Source organism: Desmodus rotundus, chromosome 4, assembly GCF_022682495.2.
Source record: "Desmodus rotundus isolate HL8 chromosome 4, HLdesRot8A.1, whole genome shotgun sequence".
NCBI classification, from domain to species: domain Eukaryota; kingdom Metazoa; phylum Chordata; class Mammalia; order Chiroptera; family Phyllostomidae; genus Desmodus; species Desmodus rotundus.
This window is the reverse complement of record NC_071390.1, coordinates 84530354-84546290: the sequence shown is the minus strand read 5'-3', so window position 1 is coordinate 84546290 and position 15937 is coordinate 84530354. Positions and strand designations below refer to the sequence as shown.

Below are 15937 nucleotides of genomic sequence, written 5' to 3'. Positions count from 1 at the left end.
ATTACTTCATCAGTTTAGCCTTGGTTTATAACTTTATTTCTTTGTGTCCTTACATCAGCAAGTTTAAGTTTACATGAATAAACTAGGCTCTGCTTAGTTTAGAGGTGATTAAACCTTTGTAATTTCAAATCCCAGAAATGAGGCAAACACAGAACATGTGAGCTGTAAGAGATTCTAAGACACTAACTCTCTCACCAAGACTTTTTTCATTAGATCTTTTTCTATCTAGTTGATCTTCGAAAGCTAAAGCTGAGAACACCTTTAAAGTATGATGGGTGTGTCCTTTCTAGAGCGATTTAGGGAGCTCTAAGAATGATGAGTATCCTTACTATTACTGTAATTCCATTTGGCCTCCATAACTGTCTTTCCCAGGCATCTCTAGCTACAACTGGATTTGCCTTGGACAGCTAAGTATTCTATCTCTACATGGCCAGAAATGCCAAATGGTAATCCAGAGGTGGCATGTGTCCACTGACTCTGGAGATGTCTCTCCAGTCTAAGTCATCTGTCCCCGTGTCTGTTCCCTCTGCCAGCTGTTGTCTATGCTCTTAGGCAATTGGAAGGATTACATTTCTCTTCCTTAGGTAGGAAAGCCTCTTCTTGATTTGAGCCCAAGCTGGAAAAAAAAAGATCACTCCAATATACAGTACTGTGACACTTCTTGGACGAGCAGTAATCACCAGCTCTGGGAGCTCAAGGACACAGTCACAGACATTTCACGTCCAATGGTGTATGGACTGCATATGCAAAGCTCAGAGCAATACATGATACCGAAGAAAACATCTTGTTCTACTACTTACTACTTCCAAACTCTCTCTGTGTTTTTATTTAAAGTGCGTATATTATAGACAGCATACAATGGGGTCTTTTTATCCATTCTGACCTCTCCCTTCCAGTGATGTAGCTATTGATATGGTAAGATTGCAGGTCTACTGGTAGTCTCATATGTTTTCTGTGTGTTTGCTCTGATTTTGTTTCTCTGTTGTTTCTTTTATGGCTTTTAGATTATTGAACTTTAAAAAATTCCATTTTAATTTGTCTTTTGGGCTTTTAGCTATAGCTCTTTGCATTGTTTTTTTAACTATTACAATTCACATTCTTAACATTTCAGTCTACTCAATGTTTTACTACTTTACATAAAATATAAGAACCATGTAACCATAGACCCATTTATTTTCCTTTCCTTCTTCTTACTATAATTGTCATATGTATCACATCTTCATAGCTTGACAACACAATGTTAAAATTCTTGCTTTAAAAAAGGGTCATATGTATTTCAAATAAATCAAGAGAACCACAATTTTTTTTATATTTACACATACAAGGTCTGTCTGGAAAAAGTCCAGCCATTGTTAATATAATGAGAATGGTTTATGCTCCATCGATGTAACCTGGCAACCAAGGAGAGGGGACTGGAATGCACATGAGTGAACAGTGATGACCTCACTGTACTAGTCAGGGGAGTGGTAGATACCACTGAGTGAGCATGTGTACTGTGTGGCCATCACATTTAAAAACGACTGAGCAAGTAGAGCAACGAATCGGCATCAAATTTTGCCTTAAGCTTAAACAGTCCTCCGTAGAAACTATTTTGATGATTCAGAAGCCCACAACTATGGGCAATTGGTAATTGGCAGCTTCATCACAACAACGCACTTGCCCATGCATCATATCTCATGCAGAGTTTTTTGGCGAAACATCAAATCACCCAGGTGACTCAGCCCCCCTACAGCCCAGATTTGGTACCCTGTGACTTCTGGCTTGTCTTAAAACTAAAATCACCTTTGAAAGGGAAGAGACTTCAGATCATTGGCAAGATTCAGGAAAATATTATGGGGCAGCTGATAGTGATTCCCATAAAGGATTTTGCAGAGTGTTTTGAACAGTATAAAAGATGCTAAAATTATATGTGGTTCCAAGGTGCCTACTTTGAAGGGGACTGAGGTGTCATTGTCCTATGTACAACATTTCTTGTGTCTTCTTCATTAAATGTCTCTATTTTTTTCTAGTACATGGCAGGATACTTTCTGGACAGACCTCATCTATGTAGTTGCCATTGCTGACACACTTGATTTTTGCTGAAGTTGTCAATTTTTGTAATTTCTGTACAACAGAATCTCCTTTAGCATTTTTCATAGTTACAGATCTGCTGGTAATGAAATCTCAGTTTTATTTATCTAAAGAAGACTTAAATTGGTTTTAAATCTTTTTTTTACTCTTTTATTAACTTCATGGGTGTGACATTGGTTAATAAAATTATATAGGTTTCAGGTGTATAATTCTGTAATGCATCATCTGTATATTATGTGTTCACCACCCCACGTCAATTCTTCTATCACCATTTATGCCTCCTTTACCCTCTGCTACCTCTCCACCCACTTTCCCTCTGTTGTTTGTGTCTATGAGGTTGGTTTTGTTTGGTTGGTTAATTCCTGTTTTGCCCCAATCTTGGCAGGACAGAGCCACTAGGAGTCCAGCATGTGGAGCCACCGGAACCTGGAGGGTTTGCAACCTTAGCTACCACACGTGAAAGTGGGGTCAGCCCTTTTCATGTCTCCATCCTTCCTACCAGTCTCAGGGTAGCTGCTTCTGTAAATGCTCGGTTAGACTTCTCTTCTGCTAGTCTCACTGGTTATTCAGGTTGATCATTCTATAATTTAGTTGTAATTCCAGTTTGGTCCTGGAAGGAGGTCAGTGTAACTTCTACCTACTCTGCTGCCATCTTGAATTCAATTAGCTTTAAATCTTGAAGAATATTTTTGGCAAGTAAAGTATTCTATGGTTACAATTGTTTGAATTTTTTTCAGCCCTTTAAAACTGGCATTTCATTGTCTTCTGGTCTCTCCTGTTTTTGATTGCTTGGTTTTTGTTTCCTTTCTCATGATAAATTTGAATCATTGTGTCATTTTTTTATGTATAAAATATCATCTGTCTCTTAGTGCCTTCAGTATTTGACCTCATTTTTGGTTTTCAGGGTATTGACTGTGAAGTGCTTAACTGGGTTTGGTCTACTTTCATTCTGCTTGGGGTTTATTTACTGCAATTTTTAACTGCAAATTATGCCTTTTAATACATTTGGGAAGTTTTAAACCATTACTTCTTTTTAAAGTATATTTTATTGATGATGTTATTATAGTTGTCCCAGTTTTCCCTTTTGCCCCTCTCTGCCTGGTGTTCCCCTTCCCTCCAGCAACCCCACCCCTTAGTTCATGCCCATGAGTTGTGCATATAAGTTCCTTGGCTTCTCCATTTCCTATGCTATTCTTAACTTCCCCCTGTCTATTTTGTACCTATCATTTATGGTTCCTAATCCCTGCACCTTTCCCCCTCCTCCCTCTTCCCCCTCACAGATGGTAACCCTCAAAATGATCTCTATACCTATGATCTGTTGCTGCTCTGGTTGCTTGCTCACTTTTTTATTTTTAGATTTAGTTGTCAATAGTTGTGAATTTGTTGCCTTTTTAGTGTTTATAGTTTTGATCTTCTTTTTCTTAAATAAGTCTCTAACATTTCATGTAATAATGTCTTGATGATGAATTCCTTTAGCATTACCTTGTCTGGGAAGCATTTTATCTGTCCTTCCATTTTAAATGGTAGCTTTGCTGGATAGAGTGATAGTAGGTTGTAAGCCCTTGCTTTTCATCACTTAGAATACTCCTTGCCAGTCCTTCCTTACCTTCAAAGTTCCTTTTGAGAATCAGCTGATAGTCTTATGGGAGCTCCTTTGTAGGTAAGTCTGCTTTTCTCTTGCCACTTTTGAGATTCTCTCTTTATCTTCAAACGTTGGCATTTTGATTATGATGTGTCTTGGTGTGGTCCTCTTTGGGTCCAGTTTGTTTAGGATTCTGTGCTTCCTGAACTGGTATGTCTATTTCCTTTACCAAATTATGGAAAGTTTCTTTCATTATTTTTTCAAATAAATGTTCAATTTCTTGCTCTTCCTCTTCTCCTTCTGGCATCACTATGATTCAGCTGTTGGCATGTTTGGAGATGTCCCAGAGTCTTCTTATCCTATCCTCGTTTTTTTTAAATTCTTGTTTCTTCTTTCTGTTCTCGTTGAATGCTTATTTCTTTCTTATGTTCCAAATCATTGATTTGAATCCTGGCTTCCTCCTCTCCACTGATGGTTCCCTGTAGATTTTTCTTTATTTCACTTAGTGTAACTTTCATTTCTTCCTTTATGTTGTTGCCATACTCAGTGAGTTCTTTGAGCATCCTGATCACCAGTGTTTTGAACTCTGCATTTGACAGGCTGATTATCTTCATTTTGTTTAGTTCTTTTTCTGAGATTTTGTTCTGTTCTTTCATTTGGGTCATATTTTTTGTCTCCTCAATTTGGCAGCCTCCCTGTGTTTGCTTCTGAGTATTAGATAGAGCTGTTTTGACTCCCTGTCTTAGTAGTGTGGCCTATTGTAGAAAAGGTACTATAAGTTGTGTGGAGCAGAGCCTTAGATAATTGCCAGCGTGGGGCAACCCACTTCATCTCTTTGTGACTCTGTTTGGGGGGATGGCTCAGAAAGGGGACTGTGCCACTGACTGGCTTCAGGGCATTAGCCTGGCACTCACCCTATTTCCAGTCAGTTCACCCCCTACCCTTATACGACTGATGCTCTTCCACCTGTTGTCCTGGTGTTGAATCACAGAGGGATGGATTTGTGTATGTTTTAAGACCGTGTGGGCCCTTTAAAAGGAGTTTCCTGAAAATCTCGCAGTTTCTTCCATTATCCCAACCCCCACTGGTTTTTACAGCCAGAAGTTATGAGGATTTATCTCCTGGTCTGGCCTGGGGCTGGAATCACTCACTCCTGAGGTATCCATCCCAATTTTTATCCACCACACGTGACTATGGGACTGCCTGTGCCCATTCCACCGTTGCCACCACCTCTCTGCACCACACCGCTTCTCCTCGCCTCTCCACCCGTCTCCATGTCTCCACCCCCACTCCTCGTACCTGCCTGGATTAATGTGACTTCTTTAAATCATTGGTTGGCAAACTTCCATACAGTTCGATTTTCTGGGTGTTATTTGTTTTGAGATTTAGTTGTACTTTTTTTAATGGTTGTATGAGGAGGTGAAGCCTTCATCTTGATCCTGCAGCCCAGCTTCAAACTGTTACTTCTTTTAAAGTATTTTTTTCTGTCTCAATCTCTCTTGTTCCTGGGGTTCCTGATAGCTGTATGTCAGGTCTTTTAATATTATCCCACAAGTGCTGTTAAATCTTTTATTTTTTTTCTGTTCTTCTAACTGATTAATACCTAATGTTTTGCCTCAGAGTTTAATGACTATTCTGTCATCCTAAGTTTGTTAGAAACCATCTTACAAATTTTCTCTAAGATAATGTTTTTTATTAATTTTTAGAAATTTTATTTGGTGGCTTTGTTTTACAGATTCTGTTTTCCTACTGTTATGTCCTATTTATTATGACCATATTTTCCTTGAAGTCATTGATCACACTTGTAATAGCTGATAAAATTTTTTGTCTGCTAAATCCTATATCTGGATAATCTGAGATCAGACTTCTTTCATTTGCCTTTCTCTTCTATATGAGAAATATTTTTCTGTTCATATGTCTAATGATTTATTATTTTATTTTTGATATTGTGGATAATATTTTTTAAGTTACTTGATTTTCTTAGGATTTCTTGTATTCACTAGACATAGTCTCCAAGTCCTGACTTAGTTTATCTAAGCATAAGGCGGCTATCATGTGCCTTGAAGTTGAGATATATATATATATATATTCCTAAGTATTGTTCAGACATGAGTTATAGTGCTATTGGTTATGAGCTCATTGTTAATAAATCAGCAAATATGTTAAATGTGTTGAAACTAAAACACACATAAAACAAGGTTAACACATTGATCAGTTGATAAAAATGTCTTCAGAGTCCCATAGGAACCTAACCCTGTATTTCCTATGAGAACAGTGATTCAGTGTTCACTAATTCAGTGTTCGTGGCAAATTTACAGATCATAACTACCCCAAATGAGAATAAACTGTATATTTATTTAACTGCTTTGTGATATTCTGTTGTATGACTATGACATATTTTATTTATCTCTTGTTTACATTCAAGTTATTTTTAATATTTCAAGTATGAAATTCTACAAAAATATATTTTTATGTTATCAGGATTTGTATCTAGGAGTGTAATACTAAGGTGTCTACATATTTGCCATATTGCCACCAATAGTATATGGGCATTCCAGTTGCTCTACAAACTGGTAAACATGTGACATAATCAGCCTTATATGTTTCCAAACATGATAGATGTGAATTAGAATCTCTGTCATTGGGATGTAAAAAATGTTTTTTCTGATTTCTGGTGAGATTGAAAAAATTATTTTTTCTGGACTGTTTACAATTATATTCTAAAGGTTAAATATGTGAAAATTGGGTCAAATTAAATAATTTAAAATAATTAAATATTACATTTTATGCACAAAGTTGGCCCTTTGGTGATTGTAACTACAGAGAGAAGAAAAAGCTGAAAGAAATGAATGTTGTAAAACATGGGTCAGCATATAATGGCCCACAGGACAAATCCAGCCCACAGCCTGTTCTTGTACATGGACTTTTGTTAGAACACAGCCATGCCCATTTCTTTACATAGGGATGCTTTCACTGAGCAACATGGGAGTTGACGTCAGAGTTTAAGCAGTTGCAACAGATACTCTGTAACCCAAAATGGCTAACCTATTTGCTATTTGGCTTTTTACAGGAAGAGTTTGCCAACTCTTATCATAGAAGCATAATTGCTGTAGATCAGTACAAACACCTGAATAATTGTCATTATTAATCACTTTCATTATTTGCTATTACCATTAGCAGATACTAAAATTCAGAATTTATATGATTGAATTTTTTTGGTATTCTATTGGGTATATTTTACAGCTATATTGTCATTTTAAAACTTACATAATAACTATAAGGTATAAATTATTAGTTTCATGCAGATGAATTTATTGTTTACTTAAGTCACATTCCCTATTGTTTAATATTTTTCTTTTCTTATAATTATGCCAAACAGAATAGCCCTATTCTTATAATTCAAGAAATTACACTGGTTTCTCCTTTACCTTTTAATCTAATGAGTCACTTTTTTTTTTTTAGCATTTTAGAAATGCTCTATTTTTTTAATTAAATGTACTAGGAGTGACATTGGTTAATAAGATTATACTGGTTTCAAGTGTACAGTTTTATAATACATCACCTGCATATTGCACTGTATGCCCACCACCCACAGTCAAATCTTCTTTTCTCATATAGTTGGCCCCCTTTAACCTTTACTACCCTCCCATCCCACTTCCTTCTGGTAACTACCCTACTGTTGTCTGTGTCTGAGTTTTTGTTTATTTCTCTCGTTTGTTCATTTATTGCTTTCAGTTTTATATCCTATGTATGAGTGAAGTCACATCATTCTTAATATTTTCTGTGTGACTTATTTTGCTTAGCATGTTGCCATCTTTTCTTATGGTTGAGTAGTATTCCATTGTGTGTGTGTACCACATCTTCTTTATCAATCATCTAGCAAAGGACACTTTTGTTTCTATGTCTTGGCCGGTGAATAATGCTGCAATGAACATAAGGATGCATATACTTTTGTGAATAAATGTTTTCAAAATTTATGGTTAGAAAACTGGAAGGGGGTTGCTGGGTCATATGATAATGCTATTCTTCATTTTCTGAGGCACCTCCATACTCTTTTTGATACTGGCTATACTAGTTTACATTGCCACCAGCCATGAATGAGGGTTCCTTTTTCTCCACAAGCTCTCCAATTCTTGTTATCGCTTGTCTTGTTGGTAATACCCATTCTAACAGCTGTGGAGTGGTATCTCTTTGTAGTTTTGATTTCCCTAATAGCTAGTGAGGTTGAGCATCTTGGAAGAATCAATAGTTAAAATGTCCATATTACCCAAAGCAACATACAGATTTAATGCAGTCCCCATCAAAATCCCAAGGACATTTTTTTAAGAAATAGAAAAAATTATCAGATTTCTCTGGCACTACAAAAGACCTTGAATAGCCAAAGGAATGCTGAGAAAAAGAACAAAGCCAGAGGTATCACACTCCCTGACTTCAAATTATACTACAAAGTGATGATAATCAAAAGAACATGGTATTGGCAGAAAAACAGACACACAGACCAATGGAACAGACTTCAGAGTCCAGAACTAAACCCACATGTATATGGGCAAATAGTTTTTGATAAAAGAGCCAAAAATATACAATGGAGAAAAGAAGGCCTCTTCAATAAATGATGCTGGAAAAATCAGAAAGCCACATGCAAAAGAATGAAACTAGACTATTGTTTGTTCCCATATACAAAAATTAACTCAAAATAGATCAAGACCTAAATATAAGACCTGAAACAATAACTTACACAGAACAAAACATAAGTTCTAAACTTTTAGACCTTGGTCATAGGGAAGATTTTATGAATTTGACCCCAAAGGCAAGGGAAGTAAAGGCAAAAATAAATGAATGGGACTATATCAAACTTAAAAAGCTTCTGTACAACAAAAGAAACCAACAACAAAATAAAAAGGCAACCAACAGCTCTGGCCATGGATTAATATCCAAAATATATAAAGAACTCATACAACTTGATACCAAATAACAAACAATCCAACTAAAAAAATGGGCAGAGAACCTGAACAGACAGTTCTTCCAAGAAGACTTACAAATGGCCAATGGATATATTAAAAGATGCCCAACTTCACTAGCCATTAGTGAAATGATGAGTCACTTTTAGAGTGAATTACTTCCCAGGCTTCTGTTGAGATACTGGCTAAGACAAAAATAATAATCAATGTAGATAGAGAAAATTAATTTTCACAAATTTATTCTATCTCCGGCTGGTGTGGCTCAGTTGGTTGATCATCCCTTAAACCAAAGAGTCACAGTTTCAATCCCCAGTTGGGGCACATACAAGAAGGCAACCAATCAATGCTTCTCTTTCACATCAATGTCTGTCTGTCTGTCTGTCTGTCTCTCTCTCTTTCTCTTTCTTTCTCTTTCTTTCTCTCTCTCTCCCCTCACCTCCAACCTGCCCCCCTCCCCCATTCCTCCCTTACTCTCTCTCTAAATGCAGTGAAAAAGTATCCTCAGGAAGATAAAAAAATTATTAGAATATTAATCAGTATTTCTTCTGCTTTTAATTCGTTTCTGATTTATATTTGCTGAAGTCAGGGTAAGCATCCAATTAAAGAGTTTTAACATGAAGCAGAGAACAAGTTCAACAAAAATTTTCATGCTGTTCTCCAATCCCAAAGTATAAATCTAAGTAAGAGAATAAAATAGGTTTGTATTTAAGAATAAAAGTAAACAAAAATTAGAAGACATTGCGTTAACAGTGAGAGAAAGGGACAATAAATCAATCATTCGTTCAACAAGCATTTATTGGGTTCTGGGCCAGGCAGAATGTCAGTCAATTAAACATTTATATGGCCCCTGGAACTCAATTATTTCTCTTCACAGATATTTTATTTTTCTCTCTGGGTGGCTGTACATGAAACTTTTTTCTAATGTTTATCACAAGTTGTTGGTAACTCCCTTAAAATACCCTGTCATTTATATAGTCACCAAATAGCTGGAGATATTTGGAAGAGTGTACTATTTATTTCCTCACAAGTTTTATGCCTAGAGTTTTAATAGTTACCTCCTTTCAGTTTGATTACTTAGTTATAGCTATGAATGGCAGAGAAAGTAACATTTTAATTTTTTGTATTTTTTAAAAAGAAAAACAGTATTTTAAAAAACACAGAACATATTTATAAAAGAACCAGTTAGCTCATAATACATAGATACCTACTTGTTAAAATGTCATAAACAGAATGAAACTCTCAGTTATCTGATTAGTAACTCCTAAGGAAAGATACGATTCAAAGGAAAGATGAAAGAAATGTATTTGAACCTCTACCAACATCCACATCTGCCCATCAAATACTAACTAATCATTCAAATTACTCTTCCTTGAAGCCTTTCCTGTTATTTTTCTCCCTGATGGAAATGATCACTTCTATTGTGTCCCATGTCAGTATGTTATTCCTTGACTACTTCTTTGTCTGTCTTTCAGTAGAGTATAAACTCTATTCAGAATAAGGCCGTATGGTATTCATCCTCATGTGAGAGGGTCTGACATACTGCCTGCTGTAGACACTCAATGAATGTTTATGGAATGAATGAGTGATTTGTTCTCCCTCTCTCATTCTGTAATTACAGTGTACAGCAGGTTCCGAATAACATTCACTATCACTTCACTATAATGTTGATGAGAGGCCTTAGGGACTTAACTCTTGTTTATATCACTGACCTGTGGTGAAATGGTTTTGTTGTATCTTTTCACCACAGTTCCAAGAACCTATTGAGGAGGATGTTAAGTAGGGTCTCACTTATTATAGTCAATTTTTTTTTACATAATTCTTGATCTTCGGTACAATCTTATTTGATTTTCTTCTTCAGATTTATACTTTGAGATCTTAGAACATCATGAAAGTTTATATTTGAATATATTCTCCACTTCATGTTAAATTTTTTTTTAATTGAGCGCTTATCCTGGTGACTCTAACTAGGCCTTTATTTACTCATCTTGTTACCAGGGACCTCACATCCCTTTATTCCATCTTTTTCTCTTTTTTTTTCTTCTATATATTTTTTAAATGAGGGAGGAAAAACTAAAGAAAAACATAGTTATTTTTACCCATCATGTCCTCAGTCAAAAGATTCTCTTTGTGACCATATTATATTGTGTAGAATGATAAAGACCTCTAACTAGCCTAGCAATTCTTGGATCTACCCAAACCTCGTAAATGGGATGCTTATGTTCTGCTGGACCTGCTAAACAATTAAAAACAGAGTAGCAGAGTTCAATTTTTTTCAGAGTTGAATTTTAAAACAAGTTTTATCTAGTAGTGGTCTCACATCTCAAAAAACTTTTGTGAGTCCTTTTTACTCTGTGGTCTTCCCAAAAGTGATTTCGTCAGTACCAGTTCTGTCAAACACTGAGATTAATCAATGACCTTTAAACTGATAATAATATGGCTTTAATATAGCTTCCAGCAACGAAGTACCCTGTGACTTTTCCAGAGTTAATTTGGCTTGTGTTCCAGACATTTTTTTTCCAATTAAAAATATGGCTTATGTGAAACAAGAAAGAATACCTTTTGTTTCAAATAATAAACACAATTCCAATTTATTTAAAAGGAACAAAGGGAATTTATTGGCTCATATACTAAAAATCTTAGAAATACTCTGAGCTTCTGACAAAGCTTTATCACATAGCTTAACGGGTCTACCAAGGACCCAGTTTCTTGCCATGCTTTTGAGTTCTGTGGTGTCAGCTTCATGTTAAGCCCACTTTGTCAGGATGGGTGTCAGTGTCCTCCAGGGCTGGGCACTACCGATTGAGAACTGTGAAGGGTCTGAGGTTTTACCTTGCTTGCAAGCTGACAAGTTAATCTGCCACACTTTCAAGTATTACTAGCCGAAGACGTGAGACTCCCGGGTCTGAGATAAAGAACACTTTATTACTTACAGCAATAACAATACCCAATATTTTCTTGAAAAGATAATATAGAACAAAGGCAGTCAGCTTACAAGACATGCAGAAACATCGCAGACCTGTAGAGAATTCTCTTCCAGAACTACCACGTGCACTACAAGAGAGAACCTTTTTCCTACCATTCCCAGGAAAATTCCTCAGATTGACCTGTGGCTAGGAGATAGGAGTACATGAATTGGCTTGGTCTAGGTCACGTGATCCACCCCTAATGCCATGAAAATAGTTACCTTCTTGGGAATCCAGTGGAACACCAATGTTCATTGAGGACATTGGCAAAGAAGGAGGGATATGAGCACTGGGAAGGCAACCCAAATTGTCCATTACTCAAACTCCAATTTATGAATATCAAGGTTAGAAGATGCAAAATGGATGAATGTAATCAGAGGCATATTTTTTCAATAAAGGTTACTGTTTGAAGAAGGTTCAGTCAAAAGCATATTAATATCATCCTAGACTTTCTTCCACACCATGGCTAGAATAACTATCATAAAATACTTTGTTCCCCCACAGAATACTGAATAAAGGCCAAACCCTTTAGCACAGTGCAATTGCCTTTAACAGTCTGACCACAATCCAACCCTCCAGCCTCGAGCCTTGGCCACCACCTGTGTTCCCTTCCGTGCCCAATCACTGCACATTCCTTGTTTTGTACTTTTGTTTCTCTTCTCGTCATCTGGAAGGCCTTTCCTACTCACGTTTATCTCTCTCAGGCAGAATTCAGTGTGTGCCTTCTGTATATTCTTCAATAACATTGCATACATTATACATCTCTTTTTTAACACAATGTTTCCTGACATTTATCACAGCTCATTTGTTTGTATGCATGCAGTTATATGATTAATATTCATCTTCCTCAGTAGACTGTAAGCTCCAGAGCGCAGAAGTCAGGTCTGATTTATCGTCCATTGTATTCTTAGCGCCTCACAGGTGGTAAGTGCTCAATAAGTATTTGTTGCTACTGAATGTTTTAAAAATATAAGAGGCAGGGTGACATAGTTATGGTTGCTGGCTTCTGAGTAGGATTGCCAGAAATTCAAATCCTGAGCTCATTACTTACTAGTTGGGTGACCTTGGGAAATTTCCTAAATTCTCTGTATCTCTGTTCTGTAATCTATAAAATAGAAGTAACAGTATCTATTTCATAAGGTTGTTTTTGACTGAAAATGAGAGAAGATATATAAATGCAGCACTTCAGTATTATGTCTACCATACAGTCAACACCCAACAGTTAGCTGCTGTTGCAGTTGTGCTCGTTACTGGAAGTAGCAGTCTATGCGTCTGTCTCCCCGCCAGGCCATCCACTTCTTCACAACTACCGCCAGCATCACTGGTGATGCCAGGGCCTAGCCCGAGGCCTAGCATGTTGCCGTTCGATAAATCCTTACTGAATTTCACTGTCAAATTTGAAGAATGCTATTTCAGATTAAGCCATTCGATTAGTGTGGTAATAGGGACATGTCTTTCCAAGCTCTGAAGTCCTTTATTAATTTTATCAATTATTAAAATTAACCGCTCTCACTTCTGTCATTTATCGTGTCCTTATTCTATTCCAGGCATTAATGGAACAAGAGTGATCCATTAATTTCCATCCCATCTTTTGAGGTGCAGGTTTTTAATTATACAGATGAGGCCTTTGAACCTCAGAGAAGTTCAGGGGCTTTTTCAAAATTATGCAGCTGGCAACGGGGAGAAATACAGTTCAAAACCATTTGCTTCCCCATAAACATGTTGTAAAATGAAATATTTGCTTATATTTTTGACAGTGGAAATGATTTTTAACCCACTCAGGTTGTGTATTTTACTACAGTCAAATAACCAGTAGTGGCTTTGTTACATTGTGCAGCATCCAGCCACTTTGTGGACGGTGTTCACTAGTGTGAGTTTGGCAAAAGGAATGCAAAATGTTTCATCAGTTTTTCTTGTTTATGTAAGACTACATTTTTTTAAAAGCTTGGATTATATAATAAATACAGTTTGTTTCATCCCTTTAATCATTTCTTGGCAGCTGTGCTCACAACAGAAACTGACAAATACACACAGACACAAATGTACTGTCCTGCTCACCCCAGCAGCACCTTCCAGCAAAGCTTTACTTGCAGTGTTCCTTCACTGTTATTGGTGTGGGAGGTGCTCCCACCCCCGAAAAATGTACTTTTACATATGGATTTATCATAGAAATGCAAACAGATCACCAGGTAATAGTGGTAGTTACTATTTGCAGTCATGGAAGAATAATTTCTACTGTATTAGCCAAAAAGTTCATGTGGTTTTCTTCTGTAAAATAAAAGGCACATTTTCATTTTCACCAATAACTGTATTGATTTGGATATTTTGAGTATGTCGGCTATCTCCCACACAGTATAATGTTGATTGTTCTCAATTAATGTCTCGACTTGCTCGCTATCAACTTCAACTGGTCTGCCCACCCTTGAAGAAGCACCCAAGAAGAAACCTCCAGCACAAAACTTTGCAAACACTTTTGACACATTTGATCCATCCAGCACCTTCTCATACACTTCACAGATCTTTCTTTTTTTCTTTTTGCATTTCAGTTGCATTTTTACCTTTCTTGAAATCATAAAGCATAATGTGCTGAAATGTTGCTTATTTTCTTCCATCTTCAATATTAAAATGGCTACACAAATATTCACCATTCTTGATCATTTTTTTAATGCACACTGATATGACAGATGTGTCAAACACAGTCTAACAAAATTGTTTTGAATGAAGTTGAAGACCACTAAACACTATTAGAGCCATCTTAGGGAAAAAACCATACGAACTTTTTGGCCAACCCAATACAGCCCCAACTATTGCTGAACAGTGTGGAATCCTGTACAAACTTAATGTTCCCCTGGGGAGCTAACTTTCATTTTTGGAGAAACCTAGGCTGCATTAACATCCCCCATCCCCATGTACACTCTTAGAAGAATCAGATAATTCTTAAGAATTCATAAATGACATTATCAAAACATGATTTCATGTTTTATAGGTACTTTGATGACCTCATTTGATTAGTGCTCAGAACAGAGAACATTTTATTTTTTAATACATTTATTGATTATGCTATTACAGTTGTCCCATTTCCCCCCTTCCCTCAACTCCATCCTGCCCACCCCCTCCCTCCCACACTCCCCCCCTATAGTTCATGTCCCTGGGTCATACTTATAAGTTCTTTGGCTTCTACATTTCCTACACTATTCTTACCCTCCCCCTGTCTATTTTCTACCTACCATTTATGCTACTTATTCTCTGTACCTTTCCCCTCTCTCTCCCCCTCCCACTCCCCTATTGACAGCCCTCGATGTGATCTCCATTTCTGTAGTTCTGTTCCTGTTCTAGTTGTTTGCTTAGTTTGCTTTTGTTTTGGTTTTAGGTGTGGTTGTAAATAACTGTGAGTTTGCTGTCATTTTTACTGTTCCTATTTTTGATCTTCTTTTTCTTAGGTAACTCCCTTTAACATTTCATATAATAAGGGCTTGGTGATGATGAACTCCTTTAACTTGACCTTATCTGAGAAGCACTTTATCTTCCCTTCCATTCTCAATGATAGCTTTGCTGGATACAGTAATCTTGGATGTAGGCCCTTGCCTTTCATGACTTGGAATACTTGCCAGTCCCTTCTTGCCTGTAAGGTCTCTTTTGAAAAATCATCTGACAGTCTTATGGGAACTCCTTTGTAGGTAACTGTGTTCTTTTCTCTTGCTGCTTCTAAGATTCTTTCCTTCTGTTTAATCTTAGGTAATGTAATGATGATGTGCCTTGGTGTGTTCCTCCTTGGGTCCAGCTTCTTTGGGACTCTCTGAGCTTCCTGGACTTCCTGGAAGTCTATTTCCTTTGCCAGATGAGGGAAGTTCTTCATTATTTGTTCAAATAAGTTTTCAATTTTTTGTTCTTCCTCTTCTCCTTCTGGCACACCTATAATTCGGATGTTGGAATGTTTCAAGATGTCCTGGAGGTTTCTAAGCCTCTCCTCATTTTTCCGAATTCTTGTTTCTTCATTCTTTTTTGGTTGGATGCTTCTTTCTTCCTTCTGGTCCACACTGTTGATTTGAGTCCCAGTTTCCTTCTCATCACTATTGGTTCCCTGTACTTTTTCCTTTGTCTCTCTTAGCATAGCCTTCATTTTTTCATCTAGTTTTTGACCAAATTCAACCAATTCTGTGAGCGTCCTAATTACCAGTGTTTTGAACTGTGCATCTGATAAGTTGGCTATCTCTTCGTTGCTTAGTTGAATTATTTCTGGAGCTTTGATCTGTTCTTTCATTTGGGCCATTTTTTTTTTCTTGGCGCATCTGTAACGTAAAGGGGCAGAGCCTTAGGTGTTCTCCGGGGCGGGGTCATGCTGGTGGCTGCACTGTGATGCTGTA

The 15937-nt window shown here is 36.9% G+C and overlaps 1 protein-coding gene across 5 annotated transcripts in view; it reads left to right on the top strand.

The window, feature by feature from the left end:
* The window catches only part of FAM13A (family with sequence similarity 13 member A), a 278405-nt gene that overhangs the window by 117551 nt on the left and 144917 nt on the right, over nucleotides 1–15937 (top strand). The gene's annotated exons all lie outside the window — the stretch shown is intronic.